This window comes from Mus musculus, chromosome 3, assembly GCF_000001635.26.
Source record: "Mus musculus strain C57BL/6J chromosome 3, GRCm38.p6 C57BL/6J".
In the NCBI taxonomy this organism is placed as follows: Eukaryota; Metazoa; Chordata; class Mammalia; order Rodentia; family Muridae; genus Mus; species Mus musculus.
Window position 1 is genome coordinate 10268819 of NC_000069.6, and position 24630 is coordinate 10293448.

A 24630-nucleotide genomic window follows, 5' to 3' on the forward strand; every position below is an offset into this window, starting at 1 on the left:
TCAAATTAATACAAAAGGCTGCCAAATTTTATATACCATGCCTTTCCACAGATTAGTTTGATTATATCTTACTGTTACCAAAACAAAACAAAACAAACAAACAAAAAAAAACAACAACAACAACAAAGAAACCACACCCTCAATTATTTTTCTTGTCTCTTTAAGTGTTAGAGATGTGATTATAATTACTTTGGAAAGTGATCTATTTCCTAAAATTTAAAATCATGTTGAAAAGTGTTTTTGAACATAAAGGTAGACTACTTATATTAGGGATTTTATGACTCAATATCTTCATTCATCCTCAAACTTCTTGGTCAGAGGTGAAGTTTGTTGAAATCTCCTCTAGAAAGAAAACCGAATCCATGCTCACCTGCAGGCAGCCTCATGCCCCTGCAGTTTCCCTTTAGTTTCGTCACTGTTAGTGAAGCACCCAGACCTCATAATCTGCCATGAGCATCCGAGGACTCCAGGCCACAGCCCAGTGGCTTGATGTCCTTACTCACTCAAGACAAGTTATGGTAGGTGGCAGCCATACATGTTACAGATCAGTACAGCTGAAGTCACACCCAGGCATGGCTTTTACCAATTAAAAAAAATACATAAGATAAATTAATTAATTAATTAATTTTTAAAAACCAGAGAAAACCTAAACATTTTTGTTGTTGTTTTGCTTTGTTTTGTTTTTTGGTATGGTGTTTCATATAGCCCAGTGTGACCTTGAGCGCACCGGGTGTGACCTTGAGTGCACCATGTGGCTGGACATGACCTTGAGGCCCTGATCTTTCTGCCTCAGTGTTTGGAATGCTACAGTATCAGGTATACACAACAACCTGATTGTGGAGTTTGTTGTTGTTTTGTTGTTTTCCTATTTTATCAAGTTTGGTTTGAGACAAGGTTATGCCATGTAGACCAGGCTGGCCACCAACTCCCAATCCTGGTGCTTCAACTCTGAGTAATGAGATTATGGACTGTGTCATCAAGGCTGGCCTTTTAAAAGCATCCCTACTGGCTGCCTTCATAGTGATAAAAGATGCTGTGCAAACTCCTGGAGGGAACCAACAATGATAAATCTCATTCAGCTGTGAAACTCACACGTTTTAATAACAGCCTGCTAGTAAAATATGCCCACAGATACAAGAGTGGCATGGATGTTATAAGAGTAACCAACCTACCTTTTTGTAACTTAAGGTCCACTCCCTAAGATTAAGCCCATACCTGATACTGCTGATGCACACAAGAACCTGAGACTAGATAGGTAATGGGCCCTAGGGAAAAAACTACTACTATTATTCTGCTAAATTAACATGGCAATAAAATGAGTCCTAATGATTTATTACATTTCCATAGAGTAGCGCATCACTCACCCCTCATCGGAGAAGCAATTAACACAAATCCAGAACTGGACAATGTGCAGATAGTGAGAGATTGGAGTGTTGAGCCCTGAATGGGATGAATGTCTTTATCAAACCCCTCCTCTCAAGGCTCAGGGGTCTATGTAGAAGAAGAGATGGAGAGATGGTGAGAACCAGAAGTGGTGAAAGACTTTAATGAAATATCACTTTCCAGAGATAACAGGACAGACGCATATAAGAAGACTGTATGCATCAAGTTATCCAGACAAAAACCTCATGACAGGGGAAAGGAGATGGGACAAAGCCCCATCCTGCCTTAGTTATGATTACTACTGCTGTGATAAAACACCATGACCAAAGGCAACTTGGGAAGGAAAGACTTATTTGGCTTCCATATCACTGTTTATCACCGAAGAAAATCAAGACATGAACTCTAGCAGGGCAGGAACACGGAGGCAGGAGCTGATACAGAAGCCATGGAGGAGTGCTACTTACTGTCTTATTCAGCCTACATTCTGATAGAACTCAGGACCACCTGCCCAGGCGCTGCCCCACCCACAATGGTCTGGTCCCTCCTACATTGTCACTAATTAAGGAAATGCCCTACAGGCTTGCAGACACCTCATTTTATAGAGGCATCTTCTCAACTAAGGCTCCTTCCTCTACGATGACTTTAGTTTGTGTAAAGTTGACATGACTCTTGTCAGCACAATTGACCAATTGTCAACTTGACACACAAACATCACTATTGAGCCCTTTCTTGTTCATCTCCAAGATTTTACAGATATTATAAAATCGCAAAATCATTTTTTAAAAAATCGACATCACAATATAAAACATATTATGAACTTAAAAGGTCCCAGTCTTTATATATTCAAACACATTAAAAATTCAGTCTCTTTAAAATATCTAGTGTCTTTTAAAATCAAAGTCTTCTAAAACTCTAAAATCTCCTTAAAAGTTCAAAGTCTTACCACTGTGGGTTCCTGTAAAATAAAATAACAAAATAAAATAAAGCCAAATACTTTCTTACTTCAAGAAGGAAAACTAGTGTACAGTCACAATCTGAACAAAGCAAAACCAAATTTTCAATGTGTGAATAATTCTGTCCACCATCTGGGATCCACTAACAATCCAGAAGGGGTCCTGAAAAGAGCTTAGATAACCACCCATAGCACATGACGGCTTATCTCCCAGGTTCAAGCTGGCTCCACTCCACAGCTGCTGCTGTCCTTGGTGGTCATCCCACAGCATTGGCTTCTCTAAAATGTCAGAGTCTCTGCTGTAACTGACAGCACTTTCACCGATAAGCTCTCCTGGGCTGGGCTTTCTTCATGGTGTCAAGCCTCAACTTCTCTGCATGGCCCCTTCAGTCCTGGGCCTTCAATGCTACTGAGGTTATACCTGCCTCTCCTGGCTTCTTACAGTGCCAAACCTCAGCTGTTCACCATGACCCTTTCATGCCTTCAAATCAGTGCACCAAGTCTGCTGCCATCATAAAGCTAACTAGCACACACCTCTAGAGAAGGAACTCATCACAAATGATATCTAATGAGGGAGGAAACTAAGTTTTCTTTAATACAATGATCAGTGATACTGTATTGATACTGATCACTGTATTGATCAACTCCACTCTAGGGTGGGCCTAAAGAAAAGTAGACCCCATAACTTTTGGGTTGTTTGTTCGTTCGTTCCTTTGTTTGTTTGATTGTTTGTTTGTTTTTGAGACAGTTTCTCTGTATAACAGCCCTGGTTGTCCTGCAACTCATCCCATAGACCAGGCTGGCCTTGAACTCAAAGATCCACCAGTCTCTGCCTCTCAAATGCAGGATTAAAGGCATGCACCACCATGCCTGGCTGACTTTATGATTTTTAATGGCATTTTTCTTTTTAAAGAGAGAAAGCATGAACTTAGATGAACCGGAGTTAATGGTAAATAAATAAATGCCCATTAAGAATAGAATTACTCTATGACCCAGCTCCTACCACAGAGATATCTATGCATCCAGATTCTAGTTATACTAGTGAGGGGCTTGAATCTGTATAGATGTCTATCAGCTAATGAATGGATAATGAAAAAGTGGTTCAAATGCAAGACAGAGATACTTTCATCTATAAAAAATAAAATTATGAAATTTGCAGGGAAGTAGATGAAACTGAAAACTGCTCTATTGAGTGACGTAACCCCCGCACAGAAACACGAGAACCACAGTCTCTCTCACAGGTGGATCCTAATTTCAAGTTTTTAAGTTTTTGTGTTTAATTTGACATGTCTTATAGAGACTAGGAAGCTAAAACAAAGACCCCTAAAGGGGGAAGGAGAAGAAGCCTTAAGAAGCGTAGAGAGTATATTAGAACACATGTAACGGAGGGAGGGATACAGGGAATGGAAAGGTCTAAGTGGGATGAGGGCCTTAGGGGAGATGGAGGCTCTCGATGGGGATACCGGGTAGTTAGGCAAAACTGAGAATGGACAAACTAGCATATGCGAACTCAGTATTTGGCAAGTTAGTTTGGTTTTTCATTTTGTTTTTTTTTTAAACAAACAAACAAACAAAAAGGAGATTGAGGGCTGGAGAGATGGCTCAGTGGTTAAGAGCACTGACTGCTCTTCCAGAAATCGTGAGTTCAGTTCCTAGCAACGCACATGGTGGCTCACAACCATCTGTAATGGAATCCGATGCTGTCTTCTGGTGTGTCTGAAAGACAGCTAGCTACAGTGTACTCACTTACATTAAATAAATAAATAAATAAATAAATAAATAAATAAATAAATAAATAAATCTGAGAGAGAGAGAGAGAGAGGGAGGGAGAGAGAGAGAGAGAGAGAGAGAGAGAGAGAGAGAGAGATTGAACTGAGGTACCCTGCATTGGTTTATGATGGTGCTCACAGAAATCATAGGTTATAAAGCCAAAATCCCTGGTCCTGATGTGGGATATTTCTTCATGAATAGGAGGCCCCCGAATGCTGCTAAACAGCACAAGCTATGGTGATCATTTTAGGTAAGACCGTATTACTAAAACGACCATGCAGTTTTATTACAGAACATAAAGCAAAGTGGAGCACACTGGAAGCTTCCTCCTTGCTGGCTAGCTGGCTAGGCCACCAGATGAGAAACGTCATCAGTGAACTGCGTGCTACAGCACAGACCAGGCAAGCACGACTCGCTCATCGGCAAGACTGTTGTGAGGGTGACGCTGCACTTCTGACAACACTGCACTTTCTGACAGGTCGTGAGGCCCGGCACACAGCACACCCATGCCTGGTGCTGTAAAACAGGTCAAAAAAAAGCTCAGGGCTCAGGAGGTCAGAGGCTCTAGGGGAGGAGCTTTCACTGCTGTTCTGCTGAGCAACTATGTTGTCAAACTGCGTTTTAAATACTGATGCTTGTATCCGTACATTACTGCTGCTCTCAGCCCTGGTCAGACAAGCTTCTTTGTACAGTCACTTCAGTCAATGCATAGTCAGCCAAAGGGTGAAGACTATGACAGCCTACCGCTCACTCCTAAAGAGAACGTCTACATTGCACACAAAGCTCAGAAAAGATCACAGAAGAGAAGAAGAAAGATGTAGGAGCTGGGAGACGGGAGGAATGGAGGCAAGTGCTGCATTCTGACACAATATGGCTGTTACACCCAGGGACCCCCAGTACCTGGGCTCAGCTGAAGAAGTCTTGCACAAGGTTTCCAAAGAGATGTGGGGCGGGACTCATGAGGCCTCGCCTCTAGTTGAGGAGCTATTAATGGTTACTGTTGGCAAGGAGCGGGTAGATTTCAGTAATGAGGCCCACTCAACTGATAATTTGCCCAGTTTTCAGTAAATAACCCCACACTCAAGGAAGCAACCCTAATTAAATTCAGAGGGTAATTTTTGTTTTAAAAAAGTCATGAAAGGAGGAGAAGGATTTGTTAAGAGTGGAAAGAGGGTAGTAAGAGAAGGTCATGGGGCAAATGAGCAAAATGCTTTAAATATAGCTATGAAACTGTCAAATAATAAGTAGAAAAGATGGATAATAAATAAAAGTGGTGCTTCTAAAACTGGTTTGTTTACTTGTAAAATTACAATTACAGTAAACACAGCATTAGTTTAACTTCTACCCCGCTGTAGGAATGTTGACCATTGTGTTTGCAAGTTTAGAATGTGTTATCTAACCTTGCAAATATATTCATCTAATATTGCAGAGCGCTCAAAACATCTTGAGAAAGGCCTTTGGAAGTCTCATAGCCTTGCCACGCAGGTTTGCACAGACTCCTGTCCCCTGCTCTTACTACACTCATCCTGTCTGAAGCTTCACAGACCTTGGAAGGGCCAGCCAGCCTGCCTAGGATGCTTTCCCCATCAGGAAGCTCAGGAATTACACATAAGTAGTCCATACCCCACCCATAGTCACTTTCAAAACCATCAGATGATTTTATGTTCTTGGCACACAATACTAAGGTTTGCTGACTGACTAATAGGCACCTCCCTATTCCACACAAGAGCATAGACTCTATGAAATGACGTGTCACAGAAATCGTGATTCACATCTGGCAGGCTGCAGGTACTCACAGAATATTTGTTAGCCAGGCATAGTGACATATACCTGTAATCACACCATTCAGAAGACTAAAGCAGGAAAATCGTAAGTTCCAGACTAGCCTGGGCTATACAAGGATTTCCAGGCCAGACTAGCCTGGGCTATACAAAGATTTCCAGGCCAGCTAGAACTACATAAGGAATCCTAAGCCATCCTGAGCTGCATAAGGAATTCTAGAACATCTTGCACTACATAAGGAGACCTCACCTAACAAGGAAAATATTGTACAAATTTCATATGTGACTAAACTCTAGATTTGACTTCTCACTTTCCACAGCTGTAATGTACTCTGGTCAAGTGATAATGACTAAATGAAAATCTGTATTTATTTATCTTCCTGAACACTAGCCTCTTTAGTTTTTGTCTACAGTACTATAAAATGTAAAAATTAAAGGTCTAATTAATTGTTTCACTTGATGTTCCTTTTATTTATTTGGGGGCCCAGGGGTAGAGTTTCACCAGGTGGTCACGGCCTTAGTCATGTAACCCAGCATGTGGACTTCTTCCCCAAGTAAATAGAGCAGCACCAGCATCTTAGCCTCAGCCAATAGAATGCATTCACCCCCAAGTTCCATCTCACTCCCTGGTCTCATAGAGTCCCTGGTCACGTGGAATAAAGAGCACAAGCTGTGTCACCAAGGATCATCTGAGACGGTCTGTGTTCTGAGCTGCAACACTTGGGGAAAGTCTCTCCCCCAAAGCACTCATCATTGGATATTTGGACCCACGTGCCTGACCAGACCCCCATAGCTCACAAAGGCTTGTCCAGGGACCCCAGCACGGGAACCTCTTTAGTCCTTTTCTAAGAGCCATAATACTATTTCGGCATTCCCAGCTGGACCTGAGTCCTTTGTCGAGGACTCCACTGCACGCACGCATGCACGCACGCACGCACTCGCCACCTGTGCGGCAGCAACTGACTTTCCCCAGGGAGAATCAGAATCTGGACCATGGACCTCACACATTCTAGTCCCCTCTGAGCTAGTGTAATGGTGGCATTCAGACACCCCAGGGGAGAGGTGGAATCCAGAACCATAAATTATGAGTCCAACTGTCATAAGGCATAACAATATTGTTTCATATTTAAAATGAAATCAGTCAAATTCATTGAAGTTTGATCATATACTGTATTGGAATTTAGAAACAAAAAGGAAAAGAAATGGATCGTTTCTCCAAGGAACCACAGAATAGTCAATGCTAAGCTATATGGCACTCCTCATAGTTGCTTTGGGGGATGGAAATAGAAGATTGCTGTGTCGGCTTCTGCAGTAGGTGGGAGCTGCTCACTGGAAGGGCGAGCTTTGTTTTTTCAGGTGATTGTGGTGAGGAGATACTAGTTCAGCCGCCAGAAACCATGCAAGGGAGAGCTCAAATGTTCACATACTCACAGCTAGAAAATAGAGATCTGTTGGAAAATACTGTTGTTCAGTGCTGTCAGACTGAAGAACTCACTTAAGCCTCTAGGAATTGAGGCTGGGTCACCATGAATGGAGGACTGGGCTGCTATGCAGTTGTTCTAGCATCCACACCTGTGCTGGGTCACAGTGAACGGAGGACTGGGCTGCTATGCAGATGTTCTAGTGCCCACACCTGTGCTGGGTCACCATGAACGGAGGACTGGGGCTGCTATGCAGATGTTCTAGTGCCCACACCTGTGCTGGGTCACCGTGAACGGAGGACTGGGACTGCTATGCAGATGTTCTAGTGCCCACACCTGTGCTGGGTCACCATGGACGGAGGATTGGGCTGCTATGCAGATGTTCTAGCGCCCACACCTGTGCTCTGTGCATACCCAGCTCCTTTTCATTCTGACCACCTCCAAAGCAACTTTCAAACTGAATTTGCTGTAGGGGAGGCAGAAGCAGGGGTCCATTTAAAACAGGGACCGGACACAGGGAGAGCTGTCAGAATGGAGGTTGGTAGAGCAGGGGAGGGTTTGTGTATGAACAATATGTGAGACAAGGGAACAAGTTCTAGAAGAAGAAGGAAGCAAAGATGTCCCCTCCCTGTGAACTTGGGAGAATGAACCGGGAGTGGTACAGAGATGATGTTCAAAAGGAACAGGCCATCTTCCCACTCCCCAGCCTGTGACTTCAGCTCTGAACACCTCTGAACACATAACACTCTACAGATAAATCCAAGCCTCACATTTCTTTGAGGAAATAGGTTGACTACAAGATGTCCCAACAGGTTGTGGTGATTTGTGCCTGTCATTTCAGTCCTCAGAAAGCAGAGGCAAAGGGGAACAAGAGGCACAGACCAGAACATATTATGTAAAGACCCTGTGTCTATAAGGCAAGACCCTGCCTCTAAAATAAAATGAAATTTAAAATACCAAAAGCAGAAACCCAGATGCTACCACAACACATGGCATATGCCCTAGATTATCCTTCTCAGGCATGGGGAAAAAATGTGTAAAATCAGGTTTTTCTGCATTCCCCGTCTCACACTTTGGAAGAAGTCATTTGGGTCTGTAATGACCTCAGTTTGAAAACTGCATTGGGGTGGGAATGAGCTGGGACTGTCTGCGGACACGGATCCCAGGAGTGGGAAAAACTCTTCCAATGAATGCAAAGAATGTATGTAGTACACAGGTTGTAAGACGATGTCAAAATAATCCAGACACCAATTCTCACAGCACCCAGCTCACCTGGCAGGTCTAGGCCATGTCTACAGTAAGGCCTACGATCCAGCATGTTATCAGCTGTGCCTCCAGAGTTCCTGACATCACTTTTCATTCAGCTGACACCTCTGAGAAATGGCAAGCCCAGAGCCTCCCGTCCCCTGCTCTCTGTGATGGATGTCCCCACCTCCTCCATGTTGACTGAACTCCTCTGGATTGGACAGCTGCCTGCCTCCACTTGCCCTCCTTGAGTCACAGAACACCAAGGCTTCCTTTGAAGCAAGACCACAGAGTACAGCATTTTCCCTCTGGGGGATTGCTTGTTCAAACAGATGTATGAGTGCTCGTTGGAGAAACTCACTTGTTCCTTTGTGTTTGTTTTCTGCATACAATGAGGAAGAATAAAAAGAGGGTAATCAGGGACTTCCAGGTTTCTTATCAAGGCAGAAGAAAACTAAAATTGAATATTAGCAATAATGTAGCATTAGAAGTAACGTTTCACTTGCTAAGGGTCCTGTCATGTGGATCAGGTTTTCTTTAACATCACAAGTGTGACAGAGCATGTTACCAAAGTGTGTGTGTAACACATGCACTCCATAGACAAATATAGATATCACACTCCATAGTTAAACGAAAGGACTATTTGTATGTCTCTTTCTCCCTCCTCCCATTTAGCTCCTGCCTTACACACTGAATTCAGTGTCCCTGATGTCAGTGAAAAATCAAGCATGCTCTTGCAAGCAAGGCTTCAACCAAGCTAGTTCATCTGACTCATTCCAGCGTCTTAATTACTATGTGTTCTCTTTAACAAGAGAGGCCACTGTTCTTGTTTAATTCAGCAGGTTCTGGCAGAAACATTTTAAGAAACCTGATTGCAACACTTCCTGCAATTTACAGTTACTGTTTTACCTGTGCCCCAGAGTGCAATAGTAGACCCCAAAAGCTGTGGTTAAGACAGAAACTGTCAGGCTTTACCCCTTGTGCTCACTCACTCCTGTGTCCATTGGTTAATTGTCCATAAATCCTGGATTCACTGGAGACATGTTTCAGACATGCTTTGAGTCTTGTGCAACTGACTGAAGCCAAAGTTTGGAATGAGAAGGTTTTTACTTTTATGAGCATCTAGTGTGTGTTTTCCCCCATTTCTTATATCATTCAAAACTACCTCCATTAATAGGTTTAGTATTATCCCCATTTTATAAGTCTGGAAGAGTGAGATTAGTGAAGGAAGTGAGCCTTCCAAGAATCCATAGTGCACAAAGTAGAGAAATGGTGGATGTACTCAGATACGTGTGGGTTGTCTGCAGGTCCAGTGTCGCTCAATATCTGGGATACACCACGGCACAAAAAGAAGAAAAGAGCTTTCCTTTCCTTTCTTTCTCTGTGAACACAATCTGCAGGCCTGGCAGAGAACATGCTAGAATCGCCTGAAAGCCTTTTCAAACATGAGTGACCATTATTCACCATGGCAACAAAATCAGACTGAGAGCAAAGCCTGAGCACGGGAATTTCTCTTAGAAGATTCACAGTCAGGTCATCCCCATGGAGCACACAGGTCATCCCATGGAGCACACAGGTCATCCCATGGAGCACACAGGTCACCCCATGGAGCACACAGGAATAGTTCCTCTCACGAAATTACACTCTACCCAAGAGCTTTCCTTCACTGTGTGAGCGAGCGTTAGAAAGAATAAAAGTTCTCTTTGGTGACATCAACAATGAAATGAACAGACTTTGCATAAATCAGATTACTTTTACTGACCTCATCTAATCACTTGATGGAGCAAAGGACTAACACTGATTTCCTCCACCAAGCAAGGAGGAATTCTGGCCATCAGTCAGCCTTCTGATCTCAGAGGCAGGTTCCATTGTTGTTGTTATTGTTGCTGCTGCTGGTATTTTTTGTTTGGTTGTTTGTTTGGTTTGGTTTGATCTTATTTGGTTTTTGTTTTGGTTTTATTTGTTTGTTTGTTTTTCAGTTTGTTTTGTGTTTCCAGCTTGCTGATATAATGCTACAAATTTTAGTCTTATACATTCATAATTGTGTAAATGAACTCTTCTCCCTAATATAGAAAAGTCTAAAATCTAAAATACACAGAAAGAAATGCTAGGAAGATGGCCAAATACACTGAAGGAAGACCTGATGGGATGGCTAAAGAACTTAGTCTTTACCTACCGGAAACTGTAGATGTTTTCAGATAAACCGAAAAGCTTACCCTTGGACACTCTCCACAAAAAGGAGGGGGAGGGGAGGAGGAGGAAGAAGAAGAGGGAGAGGAAGAGGAAGCAGCAGCAGTAGTGTATGCTGGGAGCTCTCCTATGGTCCTTTTCCCTTTAAGCTGATATCCCCTACCCTGAGAAGCAGCTATTGAGGAACATGTAACTAGTTGGAATTGGAAGTGTGCCTAAGCGTGGTTACCTCATTGTTACAACAAGATCCAACAAATTATCCAAGTTTGAAGACAAAGAAAAGGTGGAATATAGTGCTGAGTAATGGGGCTCTGGGTCCTCGTGAAGGCACCTGCATGTTCTGAGATCATGTTAGACTCTGGATCTGTCTTCTGATGAAATAACCATAAAAAATTGTCCAGGATTTTAGACTTAAGGATTAAAACAGCAGGGCGGGGCTGGACGGAAGCTTCAGTGGCTGAGAGCTCTCAATGCTCTCTCAGAGGACCAAGGCTTGGTTCCCAGCATCTACAGCATAGCAGGGGCTCACAACTGCTTGTAATCCCACTTCTCCCTCCATGGACTCCTGAAACGCACACGGTTTCATAGCCTCCCAGGCACATACTTATACAGATGAAAACACTAAATAAGTAATTCTGTAAAGCAGAAGGGAAGCAGAGAAAGGGTAATAGAAGAGCTATGATAGGAAAGCAGAGGGAAAATGTCTGGGGGACTGAAGGGGACCCTGGGAGAAGCCAGTGAGAAAGAGGGAAGAAATAAAAATAAACTGTGATGAGTTTGTAGTGCGTGTGTGAGTGTGCAAGTGTGCAAGTGTATGTGAAAATACCACAATGAAACTCATTACTTTGTATGTTAATCCAAAGCTTAATAAGATGAAGTTATATAAATAAAATAATAACAAATAGTAGTGGTATTTAATAATAATAATAATAACAATAAATAATGGTTAAAACAAAAACAGCAAGAAGCTGAGCATAACGATAGATTCCTGCAATCCCAACACAGGAGCCTAAGGCAGTAAGAGTGTATACTAGAGATTCTATTTATAAAAAAGACTTAGAAGAGGGGAGGAGGAATAGGGACTACAGTTACAACGTACAGCCTTAAGTTGGTTTTCAAAGACTGCTCATAGCTGAGACTGGATAAGCAATTGCTCAGATGTTACCAGTAGAAGGAGAAACTGCTAGCCACAGATTTGTTTCAAAAGTGGTTTTGCAGGGATGTATGTTTATTGCTCTGCTTTGTGGCCCTCCTGCTGGTAGCAAATTGTGCCTGTCTTCAAAGTGTCCAGCTTGCCTTTTTAACTTGCCTGCATCTGTCGGTTTTCTTCCACACGCTCTTCCTCCTGTGAGATCCACTTCAGTCATCCAGTCATTCAGTCAGTGCGGATTCCCTACCCTCCTAAGTCCCACACTCTGGGGGATGCTTGGAATGCAATGGTGAGCATAGGATAGACCCTTGTTCTCATAATTTGTGAAATACTCCAACAGTGAAAGGGGGCTAAAGGGGGAGATGGTCCAGAAATTACTGAGCCAACTTCTGATGGTCAGCATTGGCCTGACTGGCACACTGCAAGTCCTCTGCATTATTGCAAATTTCTAGAAACTTTATAGGAGTCGAATCCGCATGAGTATAGATTTCATCTAATATTTGTATTAATTTTTCAAGAATTTCATATGATCTATTTTAATCATACTCGCCCCCTGTCTTCTCCTTAACTCCACCCCCTCATACCTTCCCTAACTTTGTGTCTTTTTGTTTTAATGGATAACCTATCACCACCCATTTGTGCTGCCCATATACTCTGGGTGCAGGGCCATCTACCTGAGCATGGTCAACTGAGTAGGAGCCACATTCTCAAAGAAAACAGACTCCCTGTCTCTCAGAAACCACAAAGTGTTCATAGCTCTTCACTTTGGCATGAGGGCTCTTGAATTCCTTCCTACTCCATGCTAGAATGTTGACTGGGTTGATCTCGTGCAGGTCTTATGCAAGAGCACCAGCTGCTATGGGTTTATGAATAGAGTGGTCTTGCCATGTCTAGAAGACCAGTCCAGCCCTCCTTCAACTCTGGCTTCTACAATCTTTCCACCCCTTCTTCTGAGATGGTCTCCTCAGCACTGGAGAGACAGGATGATATAGATATACCATTTGTGGCTGAGCAATAAGTGGAGAATCTTACAGATAGGAGATATTCAATGTGAAATGAATGTTTCAGAGCCCTCTTTCCCTCCAACCTCCTCCCTACCTCTTCTTTTCTACTTAACAGCACATTTGAATTTCAGATGTGCTTAAGGGCAAGATATAAGTGATATCAGACTGTGTACACTCCTATAGGAGACTTATAGCAAAGAGACAAGAACCACACAAATCCACACCATATCTAACTTCAGCCTGGACAGTGAAGGAAAGAGACACACAGAAAGGACAGGGAAAGCTCACACAATCTTAGACTCCAGGCAGGCACCAAACACAGGTACCTTTACTCCACTTTCAGAAAATCATGCAATTACTCCATCAGTCTCAGCCAACATTAGGAATATTGTGATTCTCTCCCCGAGCTGCTTCACAAACTGTCTCCCATTTCCATCCCCCAAGAGGGGCTGATTTTCGATTGTGTGGTCTCACTGCTTAGTGATTGTGAACGGACTATAATCCCTTTCTGTGGGATCTGCCACAGAGTCGCTGTGGTGTCTGGCTACGCCATGAGTTTGCCTTAATGGCTACAGTGGAGGCTCCCATCGGCATCAGCAGAGAGCATAAACACTGATGCTACGTCCCATTCCAAAAGAGTCTGGTTCACTTGAGGTTTGAAACACCCTGGTGATTTTCATGGGCATCGATGACTAAGGACATCAGGCAGGTGTGATTTGGGAAAGACTACTCTGGTTTCACATCTGCCCCTTACCCATAGCTTTGATGTGTGGAATTCCATTGCCTGCTTTTGTGAAGGATGTACACTTTGCAAGTTGGATTCTGCCAAGAGTGGTCTCAGCTTTCTCTGGATCTGAGACCCTCTACACCATGCACGCGTTATTTACTGTGACTGGTTAGGCATATTTCAAGGATTATAACTTTTTGAAATGTATGGAGGGGGAGATTTTGGGATGTATAATTAAATCTTGGGGCTGGGGTGGGGAGGACCTGAATCTTCCAGCTCAGTCTGGGGTTGCAGCGGGAGCATGTTTACCCCAACAAGCAAAGAACAAAAGTGAGTATGAATTTGGGACTGTAATGCTGAAAGCTTAAGATTTTCTCTAAATTCAAGCTTAATAAGCTTCAGTTGTGACCCATCAAGGTGCATAATCTTCAATGAGATGGCCAAAAAAATCCCAAAGTCAGCATCATCTCATGAAATACAAAGGAAAAGGCCACAACCTTAGGAACACATATGCACATGCACAAAGGTCCTTCACTGAAAAAATGAGCACTTCTAATTATATAAGCCACAGAGCTGATCTGAGAGACAGGAGCGTGGGGGCCTGAAAAGCTGACTGGGGACAAAGGTCAGGCTGGGCTGTGGCAAGCATCCAGGCTTCAGTGCCTTAGAGAGAAAGTGAAGAAGGGAGGGGCTGTCCAGAGGAATGGGGATGGAGAAAGAGTATGAGGAAACTGGTGTGGAGTTGGCAGTGAGCAGAAGGTTTAAGAAACAGGGAGGAAGCTGGCCAGATGGAATTTAGAAGACGTAGTGTAAGTCCTGGGGAAACATTCTGGATTGATACAGAGAGAGCCATTCATTATCTTAATCAGCTCTGGTGTCATCTACCCACTCACACAGGACAATCTGCTGTCCTCCCGGGTCTAGGAAATGTTGCAGGTGAAGAGTGTTTTAATTTCTAAATGCGGGAAAGCACCAGGCTCCTCAGCAAGGAGCTGAAAGGAGTGCTTTGTGAAGCACTGCTTCTTGGAAGACGCTGGAAGGGGAAGACAGAAGCACACACACAGGTGCAGAGGACTGGGGAGTTTCGAAATGGCTGACCTGAAGCTTAGAAGCCCAAAACAGATGACCCTGCAAAAGAAACAAGGGACGCATGGGTGAAAGAGGCATGTTGAAATAAGGACCTACAGGAACTTGTCATTCTCTATTAATTATGTAGGTGGTAAAGAAGAAAAGGATGAGTCACAATTATTCCTGGGCTGTAAGCCTGGGGGATTTACACACTGGAAACCTGAAAAACCTTGTGAGTTGCTAAGATCCTGGGACCCATGTGGCAACACAGAGATGATCAATAACTAAGTCTACGTGTCGTCCCTGTGGAAGGCTCAGGATGCATCTGTGCATTCACCTGAGTCTAAGTACAGTTTTCTAACACATACTCAGAACCAGCAGGGCAAGTACTCCCTAACACCCGCCACAGGGAAGGACACCCATGGCAAAATGCACCAGTACCCCATCCCATAGTTCAGTTTGGAGAATTACAAGCTATAAACTGACCTATTTTGATTTTAGATATTAGTTTGCTAAAGTTATGTAACAAATCTCCGTACATTGGCTAGCTTAAAGAACAAAATGACATTTCTTTCTCACAGTTCTGGAGGCCAAACGTTCTGAGACAAATTTGCATGGTCTTGGCTTGCATGGCCAGGCGGTATATCCCCGGCATCCTCCTCCTCCTCTTATAGGGATACTGTCATTGAGGTGCACAGAACGGCCTCGTTGAGCATCCTTTACCTATTCTGGCCTTGCCTCTGAATGCCATCACGCTTTGCGGCCTGGGCATAGGAATTCAACCTGTGAGTGCTGAGGAAGATAATCCACTTCATAACACTCAGTGTGTTTTCTAGCTGTTCTCTTGGGAATAACCAATATTTGGGAATCGGAAACTTAAGATAAAACATTGCTAAGAAGCCTAGCAAGATAGGTCAGTAGATAAAGGCACTTGCCACCAAGCCTGACTGACCAGAGTTCAATTCTAGGAACCTTTATGTGAAAGGAGAAAAGTTACTCCTACAAGTTGTCCTCTGACCTCTATGTGCATGGGTGTGCACCTGCATGTATACATAAATACCTTCATGAACACACCAAAAAAAAAAAAAGTAATTTAAACATTTAAAGGCTACTGAAAGGTTGGTTTCTCCTTCCAAAATGAAAAGGAAATTAATTTATCATGCACGTCCTAGGAAATGCATAGGTAAAAACACAATATGCAACTAAATTTTTATTCTTTAGTTCCATAATTATTTTTAATTTGTTAAGAAAGAGGGAAAAGGGCATTTCCTCTCACTATCTTTGTAGCTCCTATTTCCACAGTGGCATGTGGATAGTGTCCCTCCAAGCATTCATTTTTCCCATGTATGCATGTTCCTGTACCTTCCTTTATAGAGCATGATACAGCAGAAAACAAGGCCATCAGGTCCCCCTCACAGCACTTTTGTAATTCCATTTAAAGCTCAGATAGGCAAATGCACCATCAGAGTAATGTGTGTCAAAGGCTAGATGAAGTCTGGCTCATGATGCCAGAGATGGTCAACACAGTGGCCCTTGCCCAATCTCTGGGATTTATAAAAGGCTTCCACAAGAACATGACATTTCAATAGCTACTCAGAGAATGAGGCAAGCATATTCCAATCAGAAAGTGACTATCACAGTTCCAGGTGAGAGAGTGAGCCAGCTCCCTCAGGGCAGTTGGAAGAATTTCAGTACGCTGGGAAGTGTTATAAGAGGTCGTCAGGAGGATGAGAAGGCCAGCGCACAGGCGTGCCTTAGAGAGTTCATGCACTCCTCTGGCACAGGGGGGCTGTGGGAGAGACTTAAACTGCAGACTTGTACCTCAACGCACTTACTGGGACGACTGGACAGAGCAGACGAGTCAGAGGAGAAGGAAGACACTTGTTAGCTTGCTGGAAGAGTTAAAAGTAAATGATATTGGAAGTAGGGTCTTGACAATAAAGAAAAGTGAACCAGGTGGCTTCTAGTGCTACAGTCAGACCCCACAAAGCACAGTCGAGTTTTCTACTCTATTTTGTTCCCTGGTGTCATAAATGCCTCAAGTACTGCCTGGCACAGAGTAGATTAATTAGATAGCCACTTCTTTTAGGTATCTTATGGAATAGTTAGATAAATAAAGGAGAGAGAGAGAGAGAGAGAGAGAGAGAGAGAGAGAGAGAGAGAGAGGGAGGGAGGGAGGGGGAGAGGGAGAGGCGGAGGGAGAGGGAGAGGGAGAGAGAGAGAGAGAGAGAGCACTCCTGCCTCCACCACCATGCCTGCGTTAGGATCACATTTTTCCCTAAATATTTGTAACTCATGCGGATGTGGGACATAATATGAATTGAAAACACTGGGCAGACTTGGGTTCAGGAGGCTCGTGGTGCTGTTTCTGGGATAGGAAACGAGAGAAAAGCACCAGCTCCTACACCCTTCTCAAATGTCTCAATGGAAATGCAAGGGAGCTGGGGGGCTCATAAGCCATTCCTGCTTTAGGAATATATGAATATTTAGTTTAATTTTCACAAAACCCATGTTCAGTGTGATCATGGCTGGGAGCCTGTAAAGCCAACAGAGGATCAATAGAAGGGGTCTGGAATGTGCCCAGTAAACTTGATTGATTCATTCATTTCTCTCTCTCTCTCTCTCTCTCTCTCTCTCTCTCTCTCTCTCTCTCTCATCACCATGTCACTCAGTCTGACCTCACATTCATGACCCTTGTCCCTTGTGCTCTGCTCTCCAAAGTGCTTGGGTCACACACATGTGTTATCACACTTGATACTGCCAATTAGTACCAACTAGAGCAACATCATATTCTATAGTTAAAATGTGGCTCTTCTATTACTCTTTACCTTAAAAGAATTTTTTTCTGTATTTTGTGTCTTAGTTAGACATCTGTCTATGTGTCTTAGTTAGGGTTTCTATTGCTGCGATGAGACACTATGGCCAATAAGGAAGCTGGAGAGAAGTTTTATTAGTCTTGCACTTCATCAAAGGAAATCAGGGCAGGAACTTAACAGGAACCTGGCCTGGAGGCAGGAGCTGATGCAGAGGCCATGGAAAGGTGCTGCTTACTAGCGTGCTCAGTGCTCTTTCTTATAGAACCCAAAACCAGGGCACTGGTTGTAAAACTTTATCTTAATTTACCTCCTCAAATGACATGGGAATTTTCATGTGCAGATGCTGAGGGTCCGTGTCCCCAACTGATTTTTGATTAATCAATAAAGAGCAATGTCCAGTGGCTGGGCAGAGTGAAAGAGGCAGAACTTTTAGAATTTCCAGGCAAGAAACTTGGGGTGGGGGTTGGGGTGGGAAGAAGGAATTCTGTCACGAGAGGGGGGTAGAACTGACCATGCTGTGAAGGAACAGGCTAAGTGGCTGAAATGCAGGTAGAAAGAAAACGTGGCCCCACCCCACGGGAAGGCTGCCCAGAAAGCAGCAGGGCAGCAAAGATAAAAATGCAGATTTAGAAAGTGTTAACTCAGGAATACTGGAGGGGAGTGTGTGCTAGCCGCAGGGAGGTGTGGAAATGCCCAGCCGTTGAGCTAGTAAGGCATATTAAAAATATCACTGTGCGTGTGCATATGCGTGTGTGTTTCATTCATGAAGCCAGAGCTCCTGGGCGAGTGCAGAACTTCGAGACCTGCCCGGAGCTCAATGTGGATGAAATACCCACCACTACAACCACCAGCCCGGGACTGCACCACCACAATGGGTTGGGCCCTCCCCCGTCAATCACTAATTCAGAAAATGTCCTTGGAAATTATGGAGGCATTTTTTCAGTTACAATTTCCTCTTTTCAGAATACTCTAGTTTGTATCAAGTTGACACAGGACTAGCCATAACAGTGTATTTAGTATACATGTGGAGACCAAACAATTATGCGTGCCATTTTTCAAGCATGGTCTACTTTGGTTTTGCAGACAAGCTCTTTCTTTGGACTAGCTTGCCAAGTAGACTAGGATTTTTCTCCACCCTCCAAATGCCAGGATTACAACTATATGTCAGCACACCCAACTTTTTAATGTGAGTTCTAAGGATTGAATCAGGTCCTCATGACTACCCACAAGCACTTTTACAACTGAGCTATCTCCTTCATCTTTGAGTCACATTTTAATAGAATTTAAAAAAATAAAACAATGAGAAAAATTAAAAATAGAGCAATGAGCCAGATGATGGTCTTAGGTTTGTTTGTTTGCTTATTTGTTTTTTTGTTTGTTTGTTTTTAAATAACGTAAGATGGGGCATTGGGCTAGGCAAAGACAATCTGGTCTCCAGTCCAGCTGAGGTGGAACCCCTGGACCCTGTGGTGATAATTCACCTACGTGGGACAGAAGGAGTTCTCTCATGTCTCCTGGAATTCTGGCTCCTGTCAAAGTTACAGACCCCACAGCCCCCACAGCCCCCACAGCCCCCACAGCTCCCACAGGAGAAGCATGGCTAACAGTCACATAAGCAATGTCCCAAGCTTCTGATCTTCAAGCTAAACTCCTCCCCAGTTACCTAGCAACAGTAAGATAAAGCAGCCCACTATAAGAGGGGCTGTTTGGCCCCTCCTCACTCTCTCACTCCTCTTGCTCTCTTGCTCTTACTCCCCTTACTTTCTCCTTGCTCTCTCCTCTCCTCTCCTCTCCTCTCCTCTCCTCTCCTCTCCTCTCCTCTCCTCTCCTCTCCTCTCCTCCCCTCCCCTCCCCTCCCCTCCCCTCTCCTCCCCTCCCCTCTCCTCTCCTCTCCTCTCCCTCTCCCTCTTACTTTCTAGCCTTTCTTCTCTCTCTGTGCTTTTTTCCCCCTTCTCTCCTCTTGGCCATGGCTAGTCTCTCTCTCTCTCTCTCTCTCTCTCTCTCTCTCTCTCTCTCTTTCTCTCTCTTACCTTTTCTCTTCCCCCTGACTTTCTACAATAAAGCTCTAAAACTATAGACTATCTCTGGATTCAAGTCCCGCTGTGCAGACTCTCTCCTGTGTGGGAACCTCTGTCTCATAACCCCAGAGCTTCAGGGTGTTGTCCCAGGGCCCTGGTAGGGGGCTGCCATTTGTCCACCCCCTGTTGAGTGGGGTCAGTGACTTAGATGCCCACCCGGGGCTGAGTGGAAAGTGTCTGGCAGCTCTCCTGCATCTGCCTGCCCAGAGCATAGGAGGAACTCTGGCTGGATGTGGGCTATCCTCCCTCCCCCCTCTTTCCCCTTCCCCTTTTAGTTCCCACTAACGTAAGTTTTGAGTTGTGGAAATAGTTGCAATAAGAGGGGAGCACTGGCACATGCTCATTTGAATGTATATTTAGCACTGCAGTTAACAATTCTCCTTCCTCTTTCATGAGAACTGACTCGTGTTGAATGGAAAGCAGCAGAAATGCTTTGTGGCTTTCTTGTTCTCTATGCCCTCTCTGCCAGTGAGCTGAACGAAGGTATGAGAAACATGTAATTAAATGCATGGTTATGCAGTAGACTGTCATGCCTGACTGTCAGGTGGCTAGTCACACCTGTCATCTCATCTGGGAAGCTGAGGTAGGAAGGGTGCTGTGAGTGAGAAGTTAGCCGGAGCCACATAACCAGTGCCAGGTCATCCTAGGCTACAGAGAAAGAGCCAGCCTCAAAAGAAGTAATAAATAAATAACCAAACAACCTAGTGTTTAATTAAAATAGGTTAGTGAACAGATATGCAGAAAGTGAAGCAAAAGCTCAGATGTTTGAAAAGGAAATTTAGCTTTAAAGTATCTGATTAAAGCTAGGTGTGACTGAGACCCTCCTGTAGCCCCAATACTTGGAGGACTAAGGCAGGAGGATCTTGTACTCAAAGCCACCTTGGGCTACACAGTGACACCTTCTCTCATAAAGCCAAGAGGAAATAAATAGTCTTAATTTTCCAGAAGAGTTATAATTAATAAAAAACATAAATTCTTAGAATTAAAAAAAAATCCAAGGGAAAAAATAGAACTTTCCTCTTCAGAGCCAAAGATTCCGGAAAACATCTCAGCCACTGGCTATTGAGCCTTTTCTCAACTTCACTTGAATATCTCTATACTAAAAATACTGCCTCTAATTTATATATGCAATCAGTCTTTATTGATTATAGGACTTCGAGCATAGGGAACTCACTCCTCTCTTAATCGCCTCTTCTGTTTAGGAGATTCTGTGTTCTGATATCTTTTTTTAAACTCTCCCTTTATTGGACATTGTTGTGCCTTCTGAGGTGGACAAGATACCACTAGCTGTCTTGCAAATGTTTCAAGACAGCTAATGTTTATACTTCAAGTATTTGGGCTCTTGTTTGGTTTCCCAGATGGAAGGAAATTAAGACTCAAACCTCCTTCTCATCACTGGGCTTCCTCTTCTCTTGGTTATTCTCACAAGTCTCCTCCTCTTGATTTGAACTAAACAGCTCCGCAGACAGAAGTCAAGGCACGGAGTACAGTGCTGCTGTAAGGACGGGTTACCGCTCTGCTCTCAGGAGGAAGCTTTAAACCACCGGTTTCTGTCTCTTCTTGGTTGGATATGCTAATTAAAAGATAAGATCATAGCTTTTCATTTTGTTTTCTATAGGAAGTCTTTTTCTTAATCAGCAGGAAGATAGAAAATGAAGCACTTATTATAAGTAAAAAGTTATGTCCTAGAATTATTTAACTTGGTCTTTAAATCCTGAGTAGGCTCGAGCAGATGAATACCCTGGGCACCCCGTGGCCTTGGGCCTCCATGGGCAGGAGGAGCACATTGGTAAGGGGAGTCTGAGAAGCCAGTTAGGTCAGGAGCTATGGGAGCACAGAAGGATGAGGTTGCACAAGTTTCCCTCTGGGCCAAATGGACACAAGAATTGCACAGGCATTTTTATTCTTGGCTAATGGAGAATTGGTTTCCATGGCAGGCTCCTTTCTATGGTGTCTTGGGTTCTGAAACGAGGGGAAATGCTAGAGTCTTCCCAGAAGAGAGTGTGGGGGTTGGGTTAAAACAAAACCCAAGCCATAAAGTACAGGAGGACACAACCCTCTCACACACTGGAGAAATATAAGTCAGAGGGAGTCTTGTACACACCTTAGAGAGAAATTAGGGTCAGAGTTCTGCCAGTTCCCGCTATGATAACTTGGGAGTCTGTGCTGTTTGCCACTCTGGGAAGTGCCATTGGTGTGTGTGTGTGTGTGTGTGTGTGTGTGTGTGTGTGTGTGTGTTCCACTCTAAGCTGGGCCTGCCTTCTCTCTCTCCCCTCTAGCTGCCCTGTGCCATGTACCTGCTCTGAGTCAAGTTAGCCACAGCCTCAGCGATCACAAGGCTGAGGTAGCTGGGGCGTGTGAGCTAGAAAAGCGCTTCCAAATGGAAGAACCTGGATAGTACAAGGATGATTCTGTTGTCCTGGTGATTTCATTGGCTGGAAACTTGTACCATCCACTCAACAAAACCCCTACTATGTAAGAAGCTTCCTCCACCTTAGCAGACAAGCCAGCAAATATAGCTTGTGCCTTTAACATTCTCTTTTGTGTTCTTACCTCAAATTCCATCCTCCTCTGGCCCCAAATATTTTTAATTAATTTTTAAAACCATGCTTTATTTTTACATATTGTAATACGATTTACATAAGAAATAATACTGTAATAGAGTAATTTGGTATTGTTTTATATGGAAGCAAGTGGGGGGCATTTTTTCAAGTTTCAAAGTCCCTCTGCCAATAACAAATTTTAAAAACACTTTTTCTAAGTGGGTTGATATAATACATATATTCAGTAACTAGTCATGTTTTATTTCTACTGAAATAAATGGAATTAAAAGGCAAGCCCAAACGTTTTGCCTCTGGAAGAGCGCACTTTGGATTCTTTAGGAATGCAAAGTTTTTACTACTTCAGTACACAGAGTTGAATTTACATGCCCACCATGTAAAAAAATACTACAAATTGAAACTAAACAAAGTTAGTTTTATTAGATATCTCTTGGGACACTTAGCAATTCTTCCCTGGGAAGCAAGTTTATGGGTTCATTTGCTGGTTTGTGCCCAGGTTTCCTGACATGGCCAAACTCAGTTTTCTTATAGATCTAGGCCCTGCCTCTGTCCTTCAGCCAAGATGCTAGGAGGATGGGTTGGATGGAGGCTAGGGGAACATGACAGGACAGACTCTGTCACATGATCCCATGAGGCTCCTCTCCTTTTGCCAGGAACCTTGATTTCTGCGTACAGTGGCTGTGGGTGGCGGGGCCTTAACCAGCCCTACTTGAGCTGACCCAGAGAAGTCCTTCCTGCTCTCAGAGTTCATCCTCTTAGACAGCGCCGGCTGCGGGGTTCCTGAGAGTCCCCGATGCCCCGTGAGACCACCGTTCCTGCTCCCTGGACGGGAAAAGGAGAAGGGTTCTCCTAAACGCCACAGCAGGAGGAAGAATTTCATTGCTATATGGCCCAACAATAACTGAGGAGCACAGTGGAGTCCTGCAGAGTTCCGACGGTTGTTGGAATGCAAGGCTCAGACACTAGTGTATGGGAAATAGTGTGCTCGTTCATCTCTTCATCCCGCCACTCTCATCCTAGCCAAACCGCAGTCGATTTTTTTTCTCCATTTGAGTGACTCAATTTCTCATTTTGAGAAAAAAAAAAAATCAAGTCCAAATTGTCCCTGCCTCCCACTCCTATCTGTTCCTTGCACCCCTGGAGCTGCACAGGAGGCCCTGTCCTGGGCTTCAAGGTCATTGTCTGGGTTAGCCTCAACAATGTAACAAAGAACCATTCTCTCCATCTTACAGAAACTCAGATTTCAACTAGGTCAGTTTCCACAGGAGCCCCAGCTGGGAAGGGCATGGGGGCTCCAAGAGCAGGACACTGTGACATCCCAGTCCATGTTAAACCCCAACAAGTCCCCTGCAACAGTAACTCCCCAGGCCATCTACATGGCCTGGTGAAGCCAAACTCCTTTGCAGTGACACTGGGTCACAATGGCAAAGGGGATGGTCACACACGTCATCACAGGGGGCTGTTCACCTCAACCTCTGTCTTTTCTGAGAACACTGTTATCTTTCAGCAGACATTGCAAGCCACAAAGTTTAGTAGAGTTTGACAGATTTTCTTTTTTCCTCCCAAGTTCCGATCTATTTTCATTATTTGTCTTTGGCAAATCATAATTGTTCTGAATTCCCAAGCTCTAAAGCAGAGTGATTATTTCTCTTTCTGAACTTTCTCTGAAAGTGGATCAGAGCTCCGCACTAGCCTAGGCTTGAGTTTTGGCAGAGCTACTGACAAAAAGGGAAGCGAATCTTTCCCTCTCCTGGCACTCACTGTAGATTAGATTCTAAAGTGTACTGGTATTTAAAATGCTGATTTATTAAAAAGAGGCTTTGCGTAGCTTTGAGATGGTTGTCAAGCAGGTTTTTCACCCTGTGGTTTATGGTGAGGCTCTGTAGTGCAGCCAGATTCAAAAGTGGTGAGGTTAATTCGGCTTTAAGCCTGGAGGCACAGGAGCTGGCACCCACAGTAGGAGCCATGTGACTCTGCCATGTTCTGGAGAGAGCAGGTGACTGGGCAGTTCGGGCCTTCATTTCTTCTTGGTTGTGAAGGAAACTAAAATGGTGCTGCCATCTATCTGTGTATGGGCAGAGCAAGGCGGGAGGAACCAGGCAGGCTTTTTCCTGACCAGCTCACTCCGAAGGCTGAGTTCCCTTGGGATTTTCTTGATTTGGGAGATCTGGTCTTTACCGGCAGGCAGTTGTGTGTGTCCCAGGAGGGTCAAGAACTCTCTGACCTCTCAGAGATAAGCTTGAACTCCTGCTCCCCCTGTCGCCACCTTCCAGCTACTGGGCTTACGGGAGTGGACCACCAATGCTTACTGCAAAGACTTCTGGAAACTAGATGGGTTCTTTTAGCCCTTGATTAAAAAAAAAAAAAATCACAGCCCATTGTTCCTCTCAGAACTATCCAGATTCTCTCTGGGCAGTTCTAGTCTTTGAATTTACCATTACAAACTGTCTTCAAAGAGCCTACCCTATTTTTGGAGCAACTTAG

General features: G+C 44.0%; 1 protein-coding gene across 4 annotated transcripts in view; it reads right to left on the reverse strand.

Moving 5' to 3' along the window:
- The window catches only part of Fabp12 (fatty acid binding protein 12), a 57307-nt gene that overhangs the window by 24610 nt on the left and 8067 nt on the right, over positions 1-24630 (reverse strand). Inside the window, exon 2 of one of the 4 annotated variants that reach the window (XM_006530099.4) lies at positions 20968-21158. The exons of the other annotated variants lie outside the window; for them this stretch is intronic. The gene's annotated coding sequence lies outside the window, so the exon portion shown is untranslated. The remainder of the gene's footprint in view (positions 1-20967; positions 21159-24630) is intronic. 4 annotated transcript variants of the gene reach the window in all.